At 39.8% G+C, this 26,677-nt stretch overlaps 1 protein-coding gene and 1 long non-coding RNA gene across 5 annotated transcripts in view; one reads left to right on the top strand and one right to left on the bottom strand.

Annotated features, from left to right (window-relative positions):
* twz (BTB/POZ domain-containing protein twz) overlaps window positions 1-26,677 on the top strand; it is a 141,500-nt gene that overhangs the window by 64,620 nt on the left and 50,203 nt on the right. The window lies entirely within an intron of this gene.
* Window positions 3,593-8,216, bottom strand: LOC110828999 (uncharacterized). The gene is made up of 4 exons (XR_002542825.2): window positions 8,172-8,216; window positions 5,460-5,600; window positions 4,702-4,828; window positions 3,593-3,815 (listed from the first exon to the last, which is right to left on the bottom strand). It is a non-coding gene; the product is annotated as an uncharacterized LOC110828999 (long non-coding RNA).

The raw sequence follows: 26,677 nt of genomic DNA, 5'->3' as shown, positions 1-26,677 counted from the left end.
GGTCTCGGTCACTTACGCTGTTCTCTGGGGATTGGACGACCTCCGTTCGATACCCTTCAAGGGCAGTGATGTCTCTCTTCGCTGACAAGTCCGAACTGGGAGTCCAACCCAGCCTCCTTTCCGAAGGACATCATTGGCTTTCCCCTTCGATGTTGGGGCAAAGAGGAAGGAACGCTTTTCTCATTGTACAAAAGTTGTAGAATGCATGGAGCTTTACCTCTCCGTTTTCTATATATCTTGTTTAGGCAGAATGGTCTCCATAACATTACCGGGTAGTTTGCGACCCCTGGGAGTGTCTTGTCAGTAGGTGGTGTCTACCTGCGAGTAGCAGAAGATAGGACACATAAAAGTTCGTCCCCTCAAACTTTACAAATACATGAGGGCTAAAGTGATATGTCTGAAGGTGTAATATTCACCATTTGCAACTTGTATCACCCGAAACAGGTAGCAGAGAACATATTTCAAGTATCAGTTCTCTGTTCCTGGCTTTATTACATTTAATTTTTGAAAATTTCTGTGATATCCAGACCCGTAAAATCAACGGAAACTTTTAATCGAAGTATGACATAGGCCAGAACTGAAGAACGTAACGCTTTGAGAAACTGATAGTTTTATTAAGTTATTTCTAAATTTGAGTTTCAGTAATTTTCATAGTGAAATCCCTTTTCAGCACAGCATGACATTTTCTTAGGATGATGTTAGAGGTCTCCACTTAAGGAGGATAGCTGTAGCTGCAGATATAGTGAATACGTAGTCCCGGACATCCTACAAGGGGCTGTCCTCACGCTTGGAGATTGGGCAGGGTAGTAAATATTCCCACCGTGAGAAGTTCAGCATTTTGTGGACTGAACCAGTGTTCACATATCGGGAAGAGCATGGAGTTTTCTCTTCGCCATTGTTTCCCACATTCTCGAAACATTCTATCCAAGGAACATCTGAACACGAAGCCGACCACTCAGCTACGTCTGAAGTCGAAGTTCATGGAGCTGTACCACACTCCTCCAATACTCTACCGTGACAGGTGCAATATTACTTTTATTTACAGTAATATTGATAACAGTACATCCGTTTCAGCCGAGATTTGAAGTTGAGTGACCAGATTTTAACTTAAAAAGGAAGGTCAACTTTTTGTGGTAATAGCTGGATTGCGTTATTACCTGTAGATGTAGAGGGGGAGGGGGGCAGCGGGAGACCATTTCTGATTAATTTTCTGATGAACCTTAGGGCAGAAGTAAATTTCCTTGCCTGAGGATACGTATGACTCATCCCTTGTCACAGTCCTCATACTTATCCAGTAATCAAGGCTGAAACAGCAGGTTTAAGTAATCTAAACTCCTGTTGTAACCCCCAGGACCGTATGTAGCGTAACACTTAATCGCCACGACTTTTTAAATTGAATTTAGTCTCCACCCATTTAACAATACGTAGTTTACAAAGTGTGATAATAGGGAGATATTGTTCAGCACTGTTTTTGTTACGTCATAAGCTGGTGTTCGTTTTTCTTTAATCGGACGCTGCCTCGATTTATGATGGTTTAATCGCAGTATTTTAACAATATCAACAATAAGAAATGTTCTCAATATCTTAAACATTTGCGGCATGAAAAGTGCAAAGTGTAGTTGAGCACGTTTGTGATCCGCTTAAAATCTCATCTCTGTGTAGTTGAACATACCTAGTTCCAGAGGAAATTTATGCCGTCGAAACCGGAAGCTTTATATGAATATTTACAATCGATATAATACCGCACCAACAGAAGCAACATTTTTCCTGAAGATGTCACCATACAAAATTACAGGACTCTACATGAGCGGCATTAGTTTCGTTCCAAAACCAGTTTTATGAACTGCCGCCATATTGGCATTGTTGATGTCAGAAAGTTAAAGTGTTCAAAGGTTGGGCGATCTCTGGCACCATGTTCGTATCAGATTTTATGGAATTCCGTCACTTGGTGCTAAAGCTACCGGAGCGACGAACACACTGACATCATGATTCTTAGATTGCCTTTCCTTGTAAAGAAAGGAAAAGACTATATACAAATCACTATTGGTCCGACTGTAGGCAATTAAATCTCCAAGCCACTGGTATTTTGACAACTCCTAGGCCCGTTAATAAGGTAGTGGCGTTTAAATTCAATTTCCAACTACCTTTGCCGAAGGTAGCTGTAGAACTGTTCATTGTTAAAACAAAGCAAAATATGTAACCAGTGGAACGTGAGCACAAGCCAGTAACACTGCCAGGCACGAAGACGGGTTTAGTTTGCCAACTAGATTGCTTTCATATCTCTTGCGGCGGCAGCCATCTTGTATCCACGTGCCCACGTTCTGATACTCGTTTGTTGTCAGCGCAATAAAGCGTTTCATAGACCTAGTTGTCGTGTGCTTTACACGCCGCCACTCCCCTGGAACTCAACTCCACCCATGAGGCGATTGACAACAAACAGTTGACAACTGGAATCTCATTTAGTTTTCTTTTCTTACTAATCTTTGTCCGCCATTCTGTCCATTGTTTTAAAGATTTCAAGTTTCTTTCCCATGCTGAACGTCTAGTTTTCAGCGTTGCCAATTTCTGACCAGGTGCTTTGTCTACATTAAGGATTTCAGGACAAATTTAATTCCTGGAACAACCAGAAAGATGGTACGGAAACTGAGAATCTGCAACCACGCGAAGCCCACGTAACTCTCTTAGGTAACATTTAATTAAATTGATTAGTAAGTGAATATACAGCTCAGTAGAAAATTTTGTTACACTAATTTCCTTTTCGAGATAGTCAGACTTACGACATCCGGTCCTAATTTGTGCGTGTCTTTCCTCACTAATATTTTTGTGATGTATTTTCATGAAATTTTGTTTTGTGTCATACAAATGGTTTACCTTTCTTCCATACTTCTTACTACTATTAATGCTGACATAACAGCTGACGTTAACAACACCATCACAATTTAATACAAGCCAAGTATCTTCAAATATAAGATTAGTTCACCAGGAAAAAGGAATTAAAATATACGAGCTTCTTCTGTGTGAGTAGTGGCTCACATGGCGTGTATTGGGGCAGCTTTACTTTTATATAGGCCTGTGTTGTACATCTGTACTATACTTATGCCACACCGGAGTACTGGAGTGTTTATTTTACGTGATTACAGATCTTCAGATGTGACTAAATTACCCACCGCTCTATAATGTCCATTTGTTTCCTATATACAGACTGACTTTTGGACTATTGAAGCCTGAACGGGTCTACAAGTGGCTATACCTCTCAGTTGCTATAAGAACGTAGGCTGTGAAACAATGAGGTTATCTGATGTGGAATTAGAGTAATTGCTGGTATGAAAACCGAAATTACAACAGATTGTGTAATTTAGACGTTGCTTGTGCTTCGTGGACCTGCGGTCACCCAGCTGGCAAAGCAAGATAGTTATGTTTATTAATTTTATCAGATTAAATATTGGAGCTCCTTATAGCGCATCAGTAGTAATGTTTTGACTTTTTCTCTCCTATCTAAAACCCAAGATTAACACAATAGACTACATGTTATGCATTCTCTGAAGGAACAGAACAAAATGAACGCGTTGTGTCGTGTCTGCCTGTCCGCATGGTTCATCTCAGAAACTAGTCGATGGAGGTTTCTGTTACCTTTTTATTGTGGATTTACAGTGTACTTTGTCGAGCGAATTCAATATCAGTTCGAATCTGTAGACTATAGTGAAAACCTGCCTTATATGAATTTGAAATGGTATTGTGTCGGTTTCTTCAAAAACACTTCATCTTCCAGAAACTTAGTACATGATGTAAAATACAGATGTCGTGTAGAACTGCATCTGGAATAATTGTTTACATGCAGAATAACAGAATAAAAGGAAATCTAATTTTTCACCCTATGCAGCGTGCACATGCAGTAATAAATAAGCCGTAACATAACGACATTATCTGTTTTGATAATGGATCCAAGATTTTGGGATCGATATTGTAAGACGTATGAGTAGAAAATGAACCCCATTAATATTGATAATTGAAGCAGATTTTGAAATGGTACTGGAATTAATGTTGTTTAATAAATATATAATGCTCATTTGTTTTGTGTAGCTATATTTATAGTTTAGCATCATAAACTATGTATCAATCCGTGTATCTAATTTAAAATAAAAATGCAATTCAGTCGTAGAAAGATCTTTACGAGAGAATATCATGTTTGGAATACGAAATTAGACGAAATGGTCGATGTATAGAAATGGGATTTTCCAACATATGTCAGACCCTGACATTTCCTCTTAAGTTTAAATTAATGAAATATGGCGAAAACTAGAACATTGCTCGTCAAGAGTGACGGAAAAAACCGAAATAGTACCTGAAAACACATTTGTTAAAAGTATAACATAAAAAGTAACAAAACCTCAACAGGTAAACATCTGTTTTGCTGCGTTGTACAGAAATACATGGGAATATCAGGACATGGATGACCTAACAATATTGTACTGTTGCATTGTTTCCACAAATTAGCATATAAAAATTATACTTCCGTTAACATCATTACCATGGCAACGGTTATAATATTATCCATGAATCTCAAAATATCTTAACAGCAAATACCAACATACAATGGCAACTGTTGTAACAACACATATTCATCAGTATTTCCGCATAAGAGCCAAACTCCTTTAGTAGTAGCAAATTATTATTATACAGACAGCCGTACAGAGAACTCACGAAGTGTCGTGGCTGTCATGATTGTAACAGAGGCGACATTTTCTACGACATCGTTACGGGTATTTAGTTAGTCGGATTGATTCCTCTCTCGTTTCTCATAGTCTGTTATTCGCTAGCACCAAGCGACCTGGGAGTACATCAACAAAACACGTAAGATAATGACGATAACAATATATATATATATATTGGTCTTGAAGTCATATAACCTGTAATCTTATATTACCTCATTGCTAACTATGACCTGTTGATTGTCGTAATAGTAAATGCTAATTGTATAAGAGAGTGTCCTTAAACGATTTCTTTATTATGAAATGTGCTGAACGACTTTTGTGTTTGCCTTTATCAATAAGTCAAGTCGTTATTTCTTACGTATCATACTTCTGTAATTAAGATCTGTAAAAACTACAATTCAAGTAAGTTGGGCATAGTGTGAATCTTTTAAGAAAACTGCGTATCTTATTAAAATTGACTATCAGTAATATATATTTCAGTATTGGTTCGGAACTGGGGAAGTTATTTTAAGTATACAGAAAAATTATTAAGACTGGGGTACAGAATACAATTGAGAAAGACATAGTTATTTGAAGAAATTAGTTAGCAAAGCTATTTTAATAAAACGTTTTTAGTCATCTGTTTCTTTTTGGAGAATTGAATGTGGATTTATGTGTTCAATTAATTGGACTTCCAAAATTTTAGTAATTCTTATCAAGTCGTTATATCCATCCATTTTACAAATAATATTCTTCCTCACTACATACAGTTCGAAGAGGAATCTTTCCATTGGCGGGCGACTTCTTTCACAGCTGGATGAGTGTAATAAACAGTGGAACATCGGTCGGGTATACTCATTTATCCCGTGACATCAGTTCCGTTAGAAGCAATAATGCACCTAAGAGTACCTAAGAATAAAAACATTTCCTTCGCAAGAATATATTAAACTGATATGTTGAGACAAAACATTTGAATGTCTGGCACGAGCAGTAGTAACGCAGATCCCTTGGGGGGTCAAACAGAGAGTTTTTAATAAATAAAAAATCGGGGGGGGGGGGGGGGGGGCAAATCTCGAGGGTGGAGCTATGTAAGTGCAAGTTTTGCGTGCTACCCTGGATTCTCCTCAGGGCACAGGAATGAATTCAGACTTTCGTAATTAACTGCCCCCTGTAATTTTGTTTGATTTACGTAGCACAGAGAGCATAGAAATTAATAACCTAGGGTTTGTTGCGCGCGCCCCCACTCAGTCTAGCACTGAATTTAATACGAAACTCCTTATTTGACTTTGACTCTTGCTTCTCTTTTTTTACTATTTTATTTTATTATTTTACCTTTTCGCCTCCATCTATCCCCCACCCCACATACGCCGCGTACGCCGTGTCGAAACAATGGCACTGTGTACAGGAGCCATTCATTCTACGTCGCTTCGTGTGCCCTAAGCAAAATAGATTTTTCAATTACGACAATAGGCGTAGTTCACTCTCGGCTCTTTCTCCTTCTCGTATATTTTGCGATTGTCGTTGTACGACTTGAAATTCGTACATTGTATTTTTATTGCCGTATCCCAAATAAGTGTTACGTATGGAGTGTCGCATTGTATGGAGCAGAGACTTGGACAATCAGGAAGAAGGAACAAAAATACCTGGAGTTTTGAAATGTGGTGTTGGAGAAGAATAGAGAAGATCAGGTGGACGGATCGAGTGACCAACGAAGAAGTATTGAGGAGAGTCAACGGGCAAAGAAACATTCTGCAGGAAAGCTAACTGGCTGGGGCATATTATGCGAAGGAATGGGTTACTGAGTGATATCATCGAAGGCCAGGTTGAGGGAAAGCGATGACTGGGAAGAAGACTGATACAGATAACTGACGATCTTAAACAAGGAAAGAAGATGACGTTCCAGGAATTAAAACGAGAAGCTGTGAATAGGGAAAACTGGAGAGCTCTTTTTGGGCAGAGCAATGGACCTGTCGTAAGACAGAACACTGAATAATAATAATAATAATAATAATAATAATAATATCCCAAATAAGCAAAACTTTGTTTCTGAAAGTTCCAATTACATCGATAATTCACCGTATCCTGCTCCAACATATCTTTATCTCGTGGACATGTTGTTCAATTTTAGATACAAAAACACACAGCAAGATCTGCGTTCCGCTGTAGTCGTCACGGCTATTTACGCTCGGTAAAAAATAGAAACAACCTGATGAGTTTTCCGTGGCGTGTTTTGTTCTGCGGTCGACTGACTTAGAAGTACGAGTCAGGTCATTCTGGAGGAAATGGGAATCAACTGCGTTCAGTGACTTCTAAAGAAGTATGTCACCGCTTATGTAACCCTCAAACCTGAAGGCGGGGGCACGTAGTCCCCGCATAAGAAACAAGATATATTTATTTCTGAAATAACGTTGAAGATGTTAAAGGTGTGACGTAACAGGTTAAATAACGCCCTCCCCAGATTACAAATGGAGTCACATACGATTTCCTTCTTTTATAATAAGCAAATCATTTAATACTAGCTTTTTCTGCAAAACGAGTTCACTGTCTCCATAAGCGCGATGTTACTGGTAATTTAGCCGTCATACCCCAAGACGCCAAGTACTGGATCTTATTCTGAAATAAGTGTTTACCAAAATCTTAAGTTCGATGTCATTTAACCCTTTAGTCAAAGATGGAACATACGGCCCCATAAGACAAACATGACACTGCATAGTGAAAAAGCTCTTACTGCCTTCTCAAATACGATGTTGCAGGTTAGTCAACACCCACACCATAAGTTACAACCCGTTTCCTGTTTTGTATATTACTGTTTCTATTGTTATTACAGTTAAATGACGTTAGTGTAGGTAACTAACTGATGTTTCACAAAGAGATTGATGTTTTTATAATTAGTAGTAACATTACTATCACTGGGTATATACGGCCACGTGTCTTTGTGGAGGGCATTAGGCGTCGTTAAGATTTTAAATCTCAGACGTTCTGGGACAAAGGTCTTTGTTAAAAACGTAACTCAGCTGGTCAAGAAATTAAGTATTTTATGGAACTCTAAGGTTAATTGTCATATATCTCCCGCCATCTTATAGCATTCTGACTCAGTTGAATCTAGTCACTCCTCTCAGACCGTATACGTCTAAAATCTGTTTTAATATTATCCTTATATCTATGCCTGTGTCTATGTCTAGAAAGTAATGTTTTATCCGTAGATTTTCCGATTAAAATTTCCGCTATGCGTACGTCACGTTCTGCTCATACAGCGGTATCGTAATTGATTTCGAATTAATGTCACTGAAGAAAGAACATTACGTCTTGCGTATTGAAAACACGATAACTTAACTAAAACAGAGGACTTCATGATTAAGTGAAATGAAGAATTTACATGTAATAGCTTTTGTTTTAGTCTTCACTTTAAAACATTTCGCTCTGAAGGCAAACACTTGGAGCAGAAAGAGACGCGCGTAACAGTCATGTAGTTTCGCTTACGTGGGACGTGGCACGTCGAAAGACAAGGAGAAGCGTACACAGATGATGGGCTACTGTCTATTGTTTATGGCTGTCATCCTTTGTTGTTTTTGTTTCTGCAGTTTGTTTGTCTGTAGTCCTGATTCGGTACACTGTTCTGTTTCCATAGAGACTGTTCTTTTCACTGTTTGTTTCCTTCAGGGCTGTCTTTCGCCTCTTCTAAGGAGAAAACGTGAAATACACGAAGACCTGATTTTCCATCCGTTTTGACTCCTGTTTTAAAGCCCATGTTTCGAATCCTGATAGGTGCTTATCGACTCTGCCAAACTGTTCTTCAGTATGAATATCGTATCTTCCCGATTATGTAATGCGTGGAACTTTCCCTCCAAATACCTCCTGAAAAACTGACTTCTCCGTGCAGTATTTTACTGTGTGCTTCAACTGAAATGTAATTTATTAGAGACGTCAGTTGATGCAGATAAATAGCTACGATATATCGGTCTAGATTCAGCATACTAATATTTCGCGTTATTTCTTGGTAGCATAAATTTTCTGTATCCGATAGTATACCTGTTGAAAAACATGAGTTCGGTGCATTCAGGAGTTTTGGAGAAACGTTCATTTGGTTATTGGAAAGAAATGAATGCACGAACCTTCTTGAGATATGTGTAATGCAAGTAAATTATAGTACTCAGCGCAGAATTCGCTTATTTAAACCACGCATGGGGCAGCCTTAGAGTAGCCTAGGGCCTGATCTAGTTTTTTTATAATTACCGCGGGCCATGGTATTACACACCAGTCAGTGAACTATAAATAAATTAGTCAGTTAAGTAATCGGAGAAACTAACAATAGATCAGTCCGCGAGTAAGTCAGAGAGCCATCAATCACTGGTCACTGAGTGAGTGTGTCAGATCCAATCAATCAAGCAGTGAGTTGGAGGCAATCTTTCCACATTGAGCCAGTCACTAGTCAGTAGTCAATCTGTCGGTATCGGCCATTTATATATATATATATATATTTATTTATTTATTAAGTTAATCTGTGGTCGTTAAATGCCATTCCGTTTGTGACTGGGTGGGTGAGCGATTGAGCTAGCCAGTCAGTCAGGCACCAAGTGACGGAGTGTGCCATCCAGCCATTTGCTTTCGAGGTGAGGAGCCAACTTCTTCCAGATCCGGGAGGCCAGAGCGGTTTTCTTATGAATCAAGGCGCTGTACCGTAGGAAACGACTCAACTGGTTTCACTGGTTATTTTCATCGTTGGACAAAGTCGAGATGATTAATTCTTGTATATTCCGGATGCCACAGAATGGAACCTGCAGCTATGTTTTTTATTTGACCATAAGAAAAAGAATTCGGAACCTGTTTTATACGTGATGTATACAAAGGACCTGACGTTGCGCATGTGCGGGTCTGTTTTATGAAATAATGTCCACTGTAATAAAATATTTTGTCTCCGTTTTATTTATATTCAGCTCACCATCACAAGGTACCATAAAACAGTGTATTTTAGGTTGTGCTACTGGTTATTACTGCTGTCATTAATTTCTCGCACACCACATTCTTGCTTCATTTCATTTTCTTGTTTATATGTCGACAGTGAAGTTCCTAAAATGCATTTTTTCAACTTATTTATATACTTATTGTACAAACTTGACAGAACAGGAAATACACTGGTGACTGGAATCGAATGGTGTACAGAAGAGGTTATAGCTGTGAAATTCATCGTAGGATCTTGTGTGTTGCTCACCTGTTAAAATTATTGAACTTCCGTCGGAATATTTTTTCAGGACGTCAAAGACATAACATGGCCACCGCTTGAAATATTTTGGTTGGACGAATCATTGTAATTTTAAACGGGAAATCTGTTGGTCGATATGTTATAAAACACGTTTACAAATTTTGTATGAAACACTGCATCTTGTTTCGCTGTGCTCTGACGATTGTAAAGTTAACGGATTCGGGTGTACCGCAAGGGGTTACCGAAGAGTATAGGAGGTGTAATGCATAATTCCATGTCTACTAACCTCAGAACTACATGGAAGTACTAAACAATTTGCTCTACGCTCCAATAGCTTAATTATCTTCGAAAGAATATTCAGTGCCCATCAAATACGTGGCTTAGTACGTGACGTATTAAAGTGAAAAAGCTGTCCCATTATACACCACGTAGGCGCTTGTTGGAGAGGAGTATAGCTCCTAATCATTAACCTCAGCACTAGATGTGGGTGAGTGGTCAGCGCCACGCCTCGGCCTCGCTTTAACCCCGAGAAAGGACCTCGGTACCCACTGGATAGGAGGCTTGGTGGACCCTAGAGGTTAAAAAAAAAATCCACTGCCCCTTCGGTGATCGAGCCCTGGTCGTCCAGTCTAAGCCAGTCACTATACCAACTGAGCCACCCCGGCTAGTAAGTGACGTGATGATAAAGAGAACTGCTGCCTCTTCTGGGAATCGATTTCGGTATACAAAACACGACACTGTGAAAGAAAGTAATGCTTCAAATATGTCAGGACTGTGGTAGTTACATCAAGAACCCCAATCCATCTAATTCTAGTACTCAACAGGTGAAGAATGACGACTAGTTGAGATCCCAAGATTTCGCGTCATAGACGAGTTGTTTCGTCTGAACTGGATCTGCAACAGGATTGTTTTAAGACCGTGACACGTAACTGCAAGGGTTATGTGAAGCGTGGGATAGGGTTATGCCGGAGAACTTACAATGCATTTGCCATCAGGATATTGTTGCATGAGAAATGGTATCGCACGCATCTGTCTGTAGGCCCCTATCAGTAAAATACGCGGAATCAACTTACGCTTCTAATCATAACCGACATTTTCACGAGGAATAACCTGATTGGTTGACTGACTTATTAACAAGCGTGATTTTTTCAAAATTTTTAGCCAAATACTGTACCACGCAAGTAAGACTGATTATTTTTCCCTTTTTCGAAGTGTTGGCAGCCTAACACAGCTAACATGAACGCCCGCCTCTGATAGCAGCCTGATTTTCTGACGTTACTGAAGCTCTAATTGAACGCCTACTTTGTTATGTTAAATACTCAGAAAATCTAAACCGTTTGAAGCACAGAGTGACGGTTGATGTTAGCATTGCTTGTTTTTAGGAGGGGTTTTGTTTGTCCGCAGTTCGGCTATCCTGACCCAGGATTTTCGTGTTTTTCTCTCTCATCCCGTTAGTCATATCGCAGGATAGGACTTTGAAACAGACTGTCGCATTTTGCGTGGTCTGCCTCATGCATTTATTTCTGTCTTTGTCTCGTTCTTCGTTTACTGACCCTTGCGCCATAATGTATTGGCCACATCACTCCTTAGTAAGATTTGTGACCTAGAAGTTTGTGGTGTGGCGCGCCATTATGCGGTCTGTGCACGGGGTCGTGACCTCCGTGATGGACTGCAGCAGTTTACCTTAATGTCGTACAAGACAGCTGCAGCTGTTTCTGAGCTTAACTTTATTCGAACATGTTTCATAAGAACAATACGCTGTGTTAAAACTAGTGTTTAACTGCCGAGAACTTAGGCACCATTATCAGTTAAGTCCTTCCGACCATAAAGCTGGGCCGTGTTTTCAATTTTTAACATTCAAAATTATGTTCACACTACGTTTGTACTTATGTTATGATGTATAATCATCCATGTTCCCAATGGTTCCAACATAAAACTAAATACAAGTTTTATAGGACCGACATGTTTTTATTTAACATTTTACATGGCATCTCTAAGAAACTTTGAATATTATTTCGAAGACCTATTACCACACACAACTGGAGGATTCTTTAAGTCAGCGTTTATCAACCGGGTGGTCTGCAGCTCGAATAGATACTCACTTTTGTTAGTTTTCCCCCTTTTTGGCGCTGTATTACTGTTCAGCTTTAAGAGTTTTTCATAACTTTTCTTTCTTCCACATTGGAGTCAAAGAACGACGATAAAACTATAGCTTCTGTCTGTATTTTAGTTGGTCTACATTTTAATCAGTATGTATAAGATAATTTTGAGGAGGGGTTAGCGATACCAGAAATATTGAGAAATACTAATATGACCCTATCTCTTACCTTGAAAGTTCGCATGGCCGCCATTTTCATATTATTTATATTTGGAATTTTACAAGGTACGAATGTGTAATGACCTCAGGTTGCTTGATGTGCATATCTCGTTTAAAAAACATTAATTGACTCACTAATTATTACTGAAGATTCACGTGGACGTGACCACATATACGCCTATCATTTCTTAATAAGTAAGGATGCTAAGCTAAAAGCAGTTTATTGCACAACAGTAGTACCTGTAAGCACGTGACCTGTCAACTTTTTAGACAACTTCATACCAGGTTACGCCAGGTTTTATGCAGTATATACTGAAGCTGGCGAACGTTTTGCAATATCTACACACAGTAACAAGGAAATTCCAGCAGTGTGGCGAAACTGTCATCCACATAAAGACGGTGTATTCTCTTTTCATAGTGGATAGTATTTCACCCCACTAAGCAGTTACATCATCGTCTTAGCATTACCTAAATTAATTCGGAAATGTTTTGTAACAATTTTTACAAACAGGCCTTTTAAGAACAGGAAATATCTTTTGTTGTGGAACTGATTGATTAATTAATGCGAATGTAATTCCCGCAAGTGTTTTTGTTTTAACACTTTACATACTACTGGTGACTATATATATGTAACATTTGCTTTATTGGCCCCAGAATAAATAGAGGTTATTTCCGTAAAGAAACTTTAACAAGCTGATTTTGATTGCGATGTGTTGTGTTTCCTTGGAGAAAGGAACTACATTTTTAAATATTCTTTGGACAAGCTTCGGTTTCGAAGTTTTGATAGGACAAACTGTCCATTAAACATTTATGAAATGTCTTTGTTTCTGAAGACAGTTATAATGCTCCTAAATATCTTTAAGGTTTATAGTGTGTGATACGTGAGTAGTCTGTGGAGGTACGTAAGCCTGGCAGCTGTGATATATTTCGGATGTAGCATGGCTATTATTTATTTTCTGTTTTAAATTCTGTGATATTTCTTGCTGTCTTTCATCCTTTTTTAGCGAATTTTTAATTACGAGGTTCTGAAGATGGCTGTCTTCTAGGATGTTGAGATCGCCCAGATGAGGAGGTAATAAGCTCCTTAACTCATTCGCACAGCCTCAAGAGAATTGTAGGGCCGCTTCCAGGTATCGATTCTTGACTGTCCGGAGCCGTCACGGCCGCCTTAGCAACGAATTCCTTGAAGACATTTTATACCGTGGCCTCCACGACAGAAGGCCAGTCGAATTGTAGTGACCGGATCCTGGAGACAGCCTGTGGCTGGTAAGCTAACTTACTGATACCCTCAAGTAGCCGGCCAGCCACATGTTGAGGATGTAAAGTAAAATAATGACCGCTGTTTCGTGCTAGAAGGAGCCTCAAGCAGTACAATGCATTACGAAGTCGGGGCGGGCGAACAAAGCCCGTCTAACAAACGATACCTCAGGGGCGCAAAGACGTAAATTGAGCCCAGGAATGAAAACGAACCATATTTTAAATCATCGAAAAATAGTTTATTTTTTTATTATTGTGAATGCTGGTATCTGCGTCTCTTTTTTCCCCCCTCCCCCCTCCTTTACCACGGTGACACCTCTGGCCTTGGAAAGTAGAAAAGGAGTTATTCGGTGAACCCCCCCAGGGGATACAACAAGTAACAAACCAATCACGTGGCCTTTGGGACCGCCTTCTGTTTTAACATTACCACCTGCTTCACAAAGAAATTATCCAGCACCTCTTTGGGGCTTAACATAAAGGACGAGGATTTTTCCCCGCCCCCAGAGATGAAACATGCCACCCACCCGTAGTTCCCTCCTATTTTTGAAAGGCCGAGAAGTATATTTTTGCAAAAAAGTTCGGTTTTTATTTTATATTTCTGCTATCGTACCAGGGCGAGGATTGAGTCTCACCTCAGTTTCATTTGAGACCTACCAAGTGACGGCAGGCTCTTCTCAGATAGGAGAAGTGGGGTCAATGTTGAAAGCATAAGGAAAAGTCCAGTTGTCTTGCTTCGGGAACATTGTTACAAAAACTTGAACTCTGAATTTTTCAAAACTCTTTATCGCCAAGATAAGATCTAGAGCGTTTTTCGTGTCTATAAAGTTATAAAGACGATGTTATCCCAGAATATGAATTAAACTCCTATCCAGCTTCTAATGACAGCAAATAAATGGACAAGTCTGCAGGGCAAACCTGGGAATTGCATTAATTCCTATCTTTAATAGAATATGGATTAAATGGGAAAGGTTCCGTAAATATTGCAGGCTTACATATGTTACTGCAAAACTCACGTGAACAGAAGGAGAACTTAACATGGAAGCGTAAAAGAAACACAAGAATTTAACGGAAAATGGTCTGCTTAGATATCCATTATTTTCTGTTTCTGTGATATTGTACCACGTGGTTGGTAGTCTACAGTGCTTCCTGGAATTTATCGAAGGAACATTCCAGCTACAAATGGGAAAGAATTAAATGCCCGTCAGTCGAAGAGAAGTCTGTGCAGAACACCAACGGATAACCAAACAAGGAAATAAACGAAACTAAAAATGAAGAAAGGAAGACTAAGAGAAAAATAAACTTATGATTCGAACAGCGAGTACATAAATAAACTACGTGGCGCAGTATGAATGACGTAAGAAGCTAAGTTGTTAAAAGGAAACGGGGGAAACGTTCATGCCCTTTGGGTCTTCGTTACACGCCTGCTCTGCTAGTATTCGTTATAGGGATGATCAGTAGATTTCAACGTTCTGATTAAATATTAGTTTCCGTCCAGAATAACCTATCCTGTATCATAGGCCTGCCTGCTTTCTTAACCAGTGTGTTTCACCTGTAAATCGGCTTACCTCTAATTATTGCCAGGGAATAAAATGTGTGGAATCTTACCTCCATATCTTCATGCTCCCTCATGATGTTTGATTTAGGCAGAGGTAACTTTACGTTTTCACTTTACGTCCAAGAACGCTCATAGATCTTCAAGCGTAAGAGAACTGTAGTAACAGCGGGGCGCCGTTATGACGTGAAACAATAGTTTAAATTTATTACAGCGTGCTAAACTACAGTTCATGAAGAACTATTGTTCTTGTGTGAAATACGTATTCACTGAAACTATGCTTCCGTGAAATTGAACGCCTTGTTTTTTTAGAAGCATTTATTCATCTACTTTGAGCTTAATGTTGTGGCTCACAATCAGACTTCAGAAGCGACCCCCCCCCCCTGTGTACCGCCATAAACTTTCTCCATTATGTAGTCACACGCTTGACCTCCACAGGCCTCTCTTGTGCTCACGAGCTCATGTTAGCACGTGATACAGCGACATTTGATGATCAGAGCTCTTCTTTTGTTTTCCCAGACTTTTTTTGCTATAGCGAATACAAAGCAGGTCCCGGCAGATAAGTGACGGCTCCTGTGGTGTGCTACTGCCTATGGAAGAAAGTACAAACCCTGCAGAAGTGTTCATGAAATTGTGAGTCTCTGCTAAGTCTGTTGTAGAATAACCCGAAGGTTCAACAGCGCTGATTAAAAAATTTGGCTTTCTACACAATCAAGAGCTAGTTCTATCCACCTCCCATCTTCACAGCCTGTGAACCTAAAATTTATCTTAATGTTTTAAGACTTCAGGTTCTCACAGCGGTGAGTATGAAGATTTCCGTCTTCTGGGCTGTTGCGCTGTGTAGTATGGTAGATGTTTACCAACGTTTCAGAGGTCATACTGCCTCCGTTATCAGGGCGATTAAAAATTTGAAGATTTCTGTATTCTGGGTTGTTGCGCTGTGTAGTCTGGTCGACGATTACCAACGTTTCGGAGGTCATACTGCCTCCATCATCAGGGCGATGAGTCTGAAGATTTCTGTCTTCTGGGTTGTTGCGCTGTGTAGTCTGGTCGATGTTTACCAACGTTTCAGAGGTCATACTGCCTCCGTCATCAGGGCGATGAGTATGAAGATTTCTGTCTTCTGGGTTGTTGCGCTGTGTAGTCTGGTCGATGTTAACCAACGTTTCAGAGGTCATACTGCCTCCGTCATCAGGGCGATGAGTATGAAGATTTCTGTCTTCTGGGTTGTTGCGCTGTGTCGTCTGGTCGATGTTTACCAACGTTTCAGAGGTCATACTGCCTCCGTCATCAGGGACGGAGGCAGTATGACCTCTGAAACGTTGGTTAACATCGACCAGACTAAACAGCGCAACTACCCAGAAGACGGAAATCTTTATCTTAATGTTATTTTCACATTTGTTTCGTCTTCTGGATAGCTGATTTTCATGGCGTTTCTAACCGGAAATTTACATCAATTCCGTTCCCCCTCCCATCCCGGCTGTGTGCTTACAATCGTCACCACATTGATTTCACTGTCCTGAAAATATTAGGTTCCCTGTATAAACAATACAGTTTCTCGTTTGGCTGGTTGTGAACTAGGCTTCACACTTGTAGAGCACCAAGCCCAGTGCTATAGCCGCTGCGTGCACATAGTGATTAGGCAGTGTGGTAGTACAGCACCAGTGGGCGGGATGATCCCTCCTACTGTTGCTACCTGTTTTATGTTGTCGGACTTCCATCCAGTAGCGGCTTCGCTTTGTAGCTAAGTTCATCACTGTGGCTACCAAACGATGTTCCGCAGCATGCATTTAAGTTGTGCATTGCGTCTTGGCGTAGGTGGGAAGTTAATATTAAACGGGTCGTACTGAAACAAGGTGTAAGGATGTGGGCTGGAGTCAGCTGGCTTGGACCGAGGCGTGATGCTGGGCTTTCTTTTAGCATGGTAAATAAACCTTATGGTTCCATACAAGGCGAGGACTTCCTTTGCCAGCTAAGCAACTGCCAGTTTCTCAATAAATATGTACTCTTTGACATGAAATTTGTTACGTTTAATCGACAAGGTTGTGACGTGTGGACTCATGGGTAGATACAAACGTTTAAAGGAATATACTATCTCTATTATCAGGGATTTTTGCAAGATACATGGTGGATGATGGACGGGGCCTACTTTATTTCGAGTTTGAATGCATCGCAATAAGACTAACTAACGTCATGTAACCTACGTGTCTTGTGATGAGGATTCATGGTGACATTTTCTTTCCAAGACATTACAGAAAAAAACAAAACTGTGTTAAATACATGCCCTGGCCATGATTTTGATGCCATTCTAAGTTCTAGTCTATATGCACTCTCTTATATATGATCTTACTTTCGTAATATCATCGGGATCAAAAAAGAGATTGCATCATGTCGGTGCGTCTATCCAAATTGCTGATTTCGCTGCAACTTTCAGAACGTAAACGTTTTTCATAGGCAGAGGACATTCTTGGAGACGTAAGTTACAGCATAAGCTAGCCACTGTTTTATAGAACGTAGCGTTCCAGAAATAAGTAACGTAGACTGATAATATTGGTATAAAGCTAATATTCCTAATTTCAAAACGTAAAGATACCAATGCCACGCCCAGAAGACATGCAAGTGAATAAAGTTAAGTCTGCCCGTAGCTACGCAACTTTCTTAAACTCGGCATCATATGGTCAGCGGCCAGCTTCATGCCCCGGAAAGGTCCGTTCCGGCCCACAGTCATTTTAAAAGAGGTTCAAGGAAGATGCCATTTACGTAATAGATTTTCGTCTTAACACTGTAAAGCTCAGTGGTATATGCACCACCTGCTTTACGGATCAGTATCGCGCGTTTTGTATATGTTTCTCAGCGTAAATAGACGTTATTTTGTAAGACTTGAGGTTCTCACAGCGGTGAGTATGAAAATTTCTGTCTTCTGGGTTATTGCCTGCTCCCATTGGCTCGGGGCAGGCTAAACCTTTCACTTCCCTGCCTATAAATCCAACTCCTCACACCCTATTGGCATATTCATCGCCCTGATGACGGAGGCAGTATGACCTCTGAAACGTTGGTAAACATCGACCAGACTACACAGCGCAACAACCCAGAAGACAGAAATCTTCAGACGTTATTTTCTTAGAGAGCATTAACTAGTCGACTTTTGTAACGGAGATAGTGTTGTGTTTTCTTTGAGGCACGGGCTGTTTTATTAAATTATTTAGACGAGCTTCGGTTTCAAAGGGTAAAGATAATATTGTGTTATCTTATTCGCCAGTGACTGTGTTGTATTAGAACACGTGTCCTTCAGTACTTTCTTGGTCTTTGCTTCTGAGTTGTGACAACTAGCCGCCGCTGATAACGGCATGCATCAACACGATCCTCGTCTATCATTATTCGTGGCACGGGACCCATAATAAAGCAACGCCACGTTTTAGTTCCACTTTGCCGTGTCAGTCACTCTTCTCACAGCAGACTAACTCATTTCGCTACTTGAATCACTGGGTTATTTTTCATTCAGCGAAACAAAATGCCCTGCTGTGTGGCTTGGCACTTTCAATGAGCGACCGGAACTGAAGAACTGGTAGCAAATTGCTAATCCCAATAATGTCCGAGCTGCTTTTGTATTTTTGGCCTGGTTTCTTTAGCAACGAGGCTGTGAAGCGGTCAGCTGTGTTTGCAAGTAAACCGGATCGCTAGAAGGAAAAAAAAAGATTGTTTCGTAGTTCACAGAGTAACATCTATGGGATATTGAAAGCGTTTTTATTTGGAGAAGATAATTCCGGAGGATTAATTCTTAAACTTAAAGAGGTCAGGTTTATCGAATTCTTAACCTTTGTACTGGATTTAGGCGAATAGACAGATTCAAGCTCCGACAGGTTTTCCCCCCCAGTACCCTTGGATAGGAGCCTGGGTGGAACTCAGAAGCCAGTCCGGACAGTGGTGTAAAGCAGAAAAATCCCCGTCCCTGAAGTGTCCTCGGCTATGCGGCCCGTAGAGAAACACTTTACCGATGCCGACTGACAGGCCAAAGAATATAAAATGTTTTGCTGTTTAATACCAAAATGTTCGAATTATTATCGGAAATGTTTTTTCCTAGACGAAAGGCAAACAATTTGGAATCGACTCACATTTTCAGTACCATAATTTTTCCATTTATGACAGAAGCACTTTGGCACAAAAAATGGTGTTTATATAACATGGCACTGCATTGAATAAATTTACTTCTTAAAACGCTACCCATGTTACTATTACCCCCCCCCCCCCCCACTCGATTTTCCTCCCACGTAGCATATGTACAGTACAACTTAATTTTGAAACTGGCAACTTTCACAAGGAGTAAGCACTACTACCGATGCGGTGTATAGACTTGGCAGTTGTAATGTTGTATATGCGAGGTCCCGTGTTTAAAACCCATCCATGGTTTTTGTGCAGGTTTTTAAAGGCTAACAGAGAAACTGATCATGAACTGCATATCTTTATCGTCTAACACGTCTAGTTGTAGTTTTGTCATTTTACTCCATAATTCGAGATTTTTTGCTACAGATCGGTAAATATATAATAATTATTCCCTTTCTTTTCAGGTGAGTGCTAAAACCAGAGTCTTGTGTCGCAGATATCGTAAGTAATAATTCGATATATTATCAGGACATTTATCTGCTCTGATACTTCTGGATCAGGATTCTAAAAATTGTCATGTTGTTTAGACAGATTATGTAATTTTGACTGCATAAAGTCATATATAGACAATCGCTTCTCAAACTGAATTGTTACGAGGAAAAGTAAAAACAAAGGTTAGAGGGAATATTAGTTTCTCTGAAAAGTTGCGGTGGCAGCATTTATATAATCAGCGTGAATCTTCCATGATTTACAATCAGCTGGTCATCATTGGCATTTGAGAAATGACAGACATGTAATAGCCAATGCCTGGTTGATTGATAAAATTCAGCAAAGGAATCAGACAATATATGATCAGTTTTCTTTTTGTGGCGAAAAGATTTATGTTTTATCCAAGGAACATTAATCTTTGGGTAAGTGGCTGGATGGGCCCCAGAGCCTCTACAAAGATTCGAACTCCGGCCATCCAGATTGTGCCCAGTCACCTTCATTTATTTTGCCGATTGTTTCTAACGTTGTTTGATATATTTCGTACTTTCATGTATGAACGCTATATTTACATCCGGTGTTTAAGCACTAAATTAAGATTATGAACTAACTTCAAAAACTTGGTTCTTTTCAACTCTGATTCGTCAGTTTTTTTTCTTTTCTTTTCGCTAAGGTGTGTGGCTTTAGGCATAACTACAGGTGTTGGTATTTGAGGCATGGCATGCTGTATGTGGGACACGGCAGTGTAACCGCCGGATTCTTCACAACACTTCGCGCTGTTTACGGCACACTAAACACGTAAACATCTCATTCTGCCCTGATAGCGTTAATTGGGCCTCACACTGCTTGAGAATTTACAACCTGCATTGCGTTTTTATAGCCAGAAAATCCACTTAAATCGTTTTAGTCACCGTTAAGACACTGGGTATCTTTGTTTTTATCACTTTTTAAGATTTTTCGTGACCTTTGTATCCATTACGTAATAATTGCTTGTTGAATTCTGAATGCTCTGTTTGTTTGCTGTCCATCTATATGTATCTAACCTATCTGTCCGTCTATCTTGGGCCCCTAGTTGGAAGGCAGTCATCTTTTGTCGAGACGGTTTACCTTTAGAGACACCCGTTTAGTAGAGCCAGTTCGGAAATAGTGGTGACGAAAACAAAGTTTTCTTTCTAGAAATCGAATCCCGGATATCTAGTCTAGTTCCGTAGTTGAGGTATCCCACTTTATAGCTAACAAGATTAACCAAGTGAGTGTTGATTGATTTTATGGTATTTGAACACAGAATCTTGCGCTGTGGTGTATTTGAACTGCAATTTGGCCTTCGGTCACATATTTGCCTGATTACCTGTGCTACCGGTTCAGTTTCTATTTTGAACTCGAGGGAGTGGGTGTGGTAATACCACGGCCCACGTATTTTCCCTTTCCGCTCGTTTCTGTCAATCTTTTATAATTTGTTATGTCATTGGATACTAAATAGTATATACCTACATCTCATTAAGTAATCTGCAACTCGAGTCATTTGTTTCTCTTCGCGCTTCAAAGAACGTGAGAATTGTCATAAACGAGTTTACAAGAATCCGCCACCGAAACCTGTACTGAGATGAGGCGGATTTAATGCAGCCCACGCCCCAAATTCGCATTTCTTTAAAATTCATATCAGTGTTGTCCACTTATCTACAGATAGGTCTCGCGAAAAGACTCTTACCTTCAGGTTATCCAACAATAATTTCGTATGAATTTCTCGTCTCTCTCACGCATTTAATTTTATCTTTGATTTGATCAGTCTAAAGACACTGACGAAGTGTAAGAATTATGTCTTAGATCCAGATATTCTTCTCTCCACTCTGTTGAAAAGGATCCGTATTCTGTTTCCTATCTTAGTTGTTTTATTCTGTTAAGTTATTCGTGCTTCGTGGAGGGGCGTGCATTAACTGATAAAGACTGCAGTGCTGCTCGTTACGTGATTGTAGTAATTGGCTTCCTTATGACAGGGATTTGAAGACAAATTACATTAAATCATGTTCTTGATTTCAAATACGACATTCCGTAATAATCGATTACTTCTTATACCAAAAGTATCTTTCTATCTTGAAGTGCATTTTACGATCGTGGTGGCAAGTGGCGTGTAGTTATTAAGTTAGGTGTCTGGACGAGGCTCCTCAACTGCATGGTTCCCGTGCAGCTAGGAGTTAAGAAATTACATTGCGAGTTTAACGATTTACACGCTGATTTTTATTTAAATAATGCTTGTTCCATGGCAGTACAGAGTTTATGTTACTGAAAGGGTACGTGTAGTTAGTTTTAACTGCCGACAGACTGTGGAAATAGTTTTTTTACCGGTCTCAAAAATACGAAATAGATTCAGACCAAATCCCAGTAATGTCATGTAATTATGTAATGGATTATGTTAAAGAGACTCCTCTGTGGACCTAAACATGGAAAAGTCTTGATTGAAAGAAATCTCATGGTCTTGAGGAAAATTTTCAAAATTTTGAAAGCCGCTAACCCAACAAACCACCAATCACTTTCCTAATGACTAGAAAATACTGAACTTGTATAATATCAGATTGTGATATTCTAGGGTTTAACATCATGTGATTTTGTAGTAGAATACCAACGTGTCGTATCTTCACCCTGAAGATTGAGGCGATGACGTTGGTAGGCAAACCATCTACAAGACAGCAGAATGTCACACTTCAGAAGATCATGATCTACATTTTCACAGCCGTAAGAAGCTCGATATATCGGAAAGTGCGACATTGTACACGTATGCTTTACTTTGCTGATTTTGTTGCAACAAAGAGATCGCGTGAACTGTACTTTCTGAAGCTACTCTTCTTGTGACAAATAAGACAACAGCATACCTTTCTGACATGAGACGCATAAATCATGTGTCTCGCAATATTGATCTTGAGTAGCCTCTCTTGATTTACAGCCCTGTCCATACTTACTCTCGGAAGTCGACTCATGGTAATCGATAGATAACAATATCGTAACAGTGGACTCCATCCACCCTAAGGCTCTATCATGACGTCATACGTCACCGTGCTTACCCGTGTAATCCTACAACAGCTCATAAAAAATTCAAGTCTTGTTGAAATTTTGAAGAGACACACGGGTTCCTGCTGTTTCAGTACGTTCCACATATTTCAGGTTAGTTAGGAAACAAACGCAGAGGAAACCAAGTTTGTCTTCAGTCGGCTAAAGCTAATATAATATGGAAACGTAACATAGATAAAATATTTTGAAATTATCCTAAGAAATTAAACGTATATTCACGATAAAGTTAAAAAAGGGCTGAGAGAAGATTAATTCCAGGTTATGCTTGCTGCTCTTCGGGTTAAAATTATTCCCGTCTCATATCTGAAGAAGCATTTTTGCTATTGCCCATATACTTCTTAAATATGATTTCTCACTCCACGGGAAGATCGTAGAACGGACCTAAGGGGGAGGAAGGAACGGGTGGCTGGAGAAATGTACACTCAACTTTCGACTCTTCACGAAATAGTATTAGACAATTAAAGCGACTAGGATAGGATGGGCGGTTCAAGTAACACGCGGGGGAGGATGAGACATTTATACAAAGTTGTGGCCAAGAAAACTGAAGGGACACTATCACTTGGAAGAATAAATATTGAAATCTGAAAAGAATAGTTTGTGTAACAGCTTCTTGAACAGCCCCACATTGCTGCAAGTCGTATCAGTTGTTAAGGAGCTGTTTCGAAAATATGAATTTACAGGTTCCGCATCAGTGATCCTGTTTCAAAAAACTGGGTGTGTCCACCTGGCGATTGAGTGCATTTCACCGACAGTTGTCACAGCATTATGTATCTCCTCGTCGCTCGCCCACGGTCGACAACTCGACGCCCCTTAGTAATATCAATGCATGCCCGCAATATTGCCGCTACCAATAAGTTGCAGGTATTCTAGGCGTTTCTTTCCAGTCTTCTGTTGTCCTCTTAGTTGTTTCAGTAGTTCATTACCACTCCATTTCATTTTGAGACCTTTATTTTTTAATCTGATGAAAGGTAAGTTCGTGTGTGTGTGTGCGCGTTCGTACCTGACCATGTCATGGCTTGTGAAGCAGTAACGGATTCATACGAAAATCTGTAGATCTGCAAACGTCGTATCTTTGCAGAATACGCCACTTTTGAATTCCCTGCTGTCGATGAAACCTGCATATGAAAACACTGACCAAGACATGCGAAAAACGAGTTTTTTTTAAATGCAGAACTCTCTTTATCTACAATAAGAATTACTTTTGTAATCAAATTATCGCTTCTGTGTATTGAATTTTAAGTTTAATTCAATTTATCATGTTCCATGACACAAATGTTGATTCAGAATATATTTATTATTTAATATTTGTGTCATATAATTAATTTATGCAACAAGTTACTGATACACTAATTGTGGGCGTTAATATAAAAATGTCCAGTTGGAAATTAAATTTTAAAAGAGTTCACAGATTTTAAATCATAAATTTGTCAGCTGGCAATATTTAACCGATGTTGTGAAAAGGGGTTTGATTTTATGGTGAAGTTAGTCACCATGGCTAATGCCATCACTTTACATCTTTGATTCTCTGCCATTTACATACAATTAATTCTACTTTAATGTCGTTGTAACATCATTATTTGTGTATGATTAGCTACGTATTTCATTTGTGAAATCCGGATCGACATAAAGGAACAGATAATGACAGTTATTTAAAAATATCTTTGATTCAGTTTGTACATAGTATATGGTATCGTTTTGGTGCAGATACCATTGTGTATTGCACACATACGGGAAGTTTAGTTGTCGAATTTAACTCACATTGTTATCAGTCTCTTGCAGCTCTTATACAAATGCGTGGGTCTTTCAGCAGATTTTGCAGGAAAGTGATAGGACAATGGGAGATAATCAACCCGAAGATGGAAATATCAAGCATCGTTGAAACGTCGGTTAACTTCTGCAAGATTACACGGTGTAGATCCCACAAGTCATCTTCATACTCGCCTCTGTCAGAACCTGAAATCTCGCCTAAAAGAGATTCTAGTTTTATCCATTCTTTCCCAGGCGACGTGGCTACGCCACTGATGCTAAGAAAACGCAACGGAGATGAATTGCAGGGTATCTGATAACAAGGGGCATCTTGATTTATGCGCCTCTTCAAATGTAGAATAGTGAAATCTGGAAGGCTATGTTGATACTGGACATGCACAGAGGGTGGGGTAGAAGAGGATTAGAAATTTGGCGAGAAAGTCTCTCGAAGATCTGTCAATTGGGAGAGAGGTGGTTTGGTTGAAACTAGTAACCCTTTCTGCGATCATGCTTTCATCATTTAAAGTATTGCGCCGCAGCTGTTTTTCAGATGCAGACAAAAGTGCCCTTCACTATATTTTAGACCATATTCTTTACTTTATAACGAAGTTCTTTTGTATTATATTTCTATGATCGTATTTGAACGCGTCAGTCTGCCTCTCTAATAAAGTTTAAATTGATTATCATGGTAGTTCAGTATTATTTGGAGTCATCTCATCCTTATCAATAGTGGAACGCGCGAAGTTCTGAGGCGGATGGAACACTAGTGTATTTAACACAGGCCCTTGGAGTTTTGTATGCCAGTGCGTCTTCATAAAATCACTAGCCTTGTTCAGGTCACGTTTTAAGTAGAGTGCCATGTGGCATGGGTGTAGTGTGGAATCTGTAACTATTCTCGTCTAAGAACCGTTTAATGATGGATCGTTGTTTCGAGGCGTGTGAATTGAACATGTTCAGTTTTGCGTACAAAACACGGCAACAGAACGAAACTCCGTTGTTGATTGATGTTTTTGTCGCTTTTCTACTATACTTGTTATGTAACGTCTAAAAGAGCGTGATTGTGGTTGAACGTGAATTCGAAAGTATCGGTTGAGGTATATTTAAAGGCATCATCCCAGCATTTGCCTAGAAGGACCGAGGGGAAGAAACGTGAAGAACCGCTACGTTTTGTGAAGCTAAATACCACGTTTGATAAATTTTTGGTTTGTAAAATTCAGTACTGGCGGAAATGTTGCACAAATTCCACTAGTTTATGAACACGGAAGCTTTAATATGTGCTAACTTTTTTGCGGAACTATGTTAAATCGTTTGTATAGCGCGGAACGGACAGGCAGACAGCATCTCGCTATTAGATTTATAAGAGAACTCCCCAAAAATGCCTAATTAGACACATGGACCGCACCCGACAGTTCGGAAGAGCAGGCTATGATGGCACAGATGACAGGGTCAGATTTGTCCCACGTGGGACTTTTGAATCGCGTTGATTCCTGGGAGCGGTGAAAGCTCGAATTACGTGGGAGGATGACAGATGCGTGATTATTTCATTTGTTTGTGCTACGAATACCATTATTTTTAGCGTAATACATCTGGTGTGTTGTTCGTGTTTACCACGTGTCATTAAGCTTAAGCAGTAAAGGCCAACATTAAATTGAGGGACTTCGTAAACGTGTTTCAGCAGTATTGATACTTCTGCTTCTCTAAATAATTACCAGAAAATTCCTTTAATTTTTTACTACATCGTAAAGCAGCTGTATATTCTGTTCTACACATGTTTTTTCAGAGAAAATAATAGACTGTGCCTTATTATGAACTATTTTCGGCATAAAATAATCCAGTTTATTTTCTCACACCGGGTTCTAATATAATTACATATCTGCTACAGATGGTAAATGAGCCGGGATAGCTCAGTCAGCATAGTGACTAGCTACGGGCCGGGTCGATCCCCGACGGGGGCAGAGGATTTTTCCTCTAGCCTCTGCGTCCAGACCGGCTCTGGGGCCCACCCAGCCTTCTCTACAATGGGTACCGGGGGTCCTTTCCCGGGGGTAAAGCCGGCCGGGGCGTGATGCTGACCACTCACCCCCATCTAGTGCCGAGGTCAAGGAAGAGAGGAGCTATACCTCCTCTCACCCCAAGCGCCTACATGGCGTATAGTGGGACAAACTTTACTTTACTTTACTTTACTACAGATGGTAAGGAAAACATTCTATATGGCTCAATTGCTTGGATGAAAGTCGTATTTTTTGTATTTAACTATGTTTCTT

Source organism: Zootermopsis nevadensis, unplaced genomic scaffold, assembly GCF_977971745.1.
Source record: "Zootermopsis nevadensis isolate Lab colony 2312 unplaced genomic scaffold, Znev_1.0 Znev_ptg000010l, whole genome shotgun sequence".
NCBI classification, from domain to species: domain Eukaryota; kingdom Metazoa; phylum Arthropoda; class Insecta; order Blattodea; family Termopsidae; genus Zootermopsis; species Zootermopsis nevadensis.
Note: the sequence above shows the minus strand (reverse complement) of the source record. Positions and strands in the feature narration are given on the sequence as shown.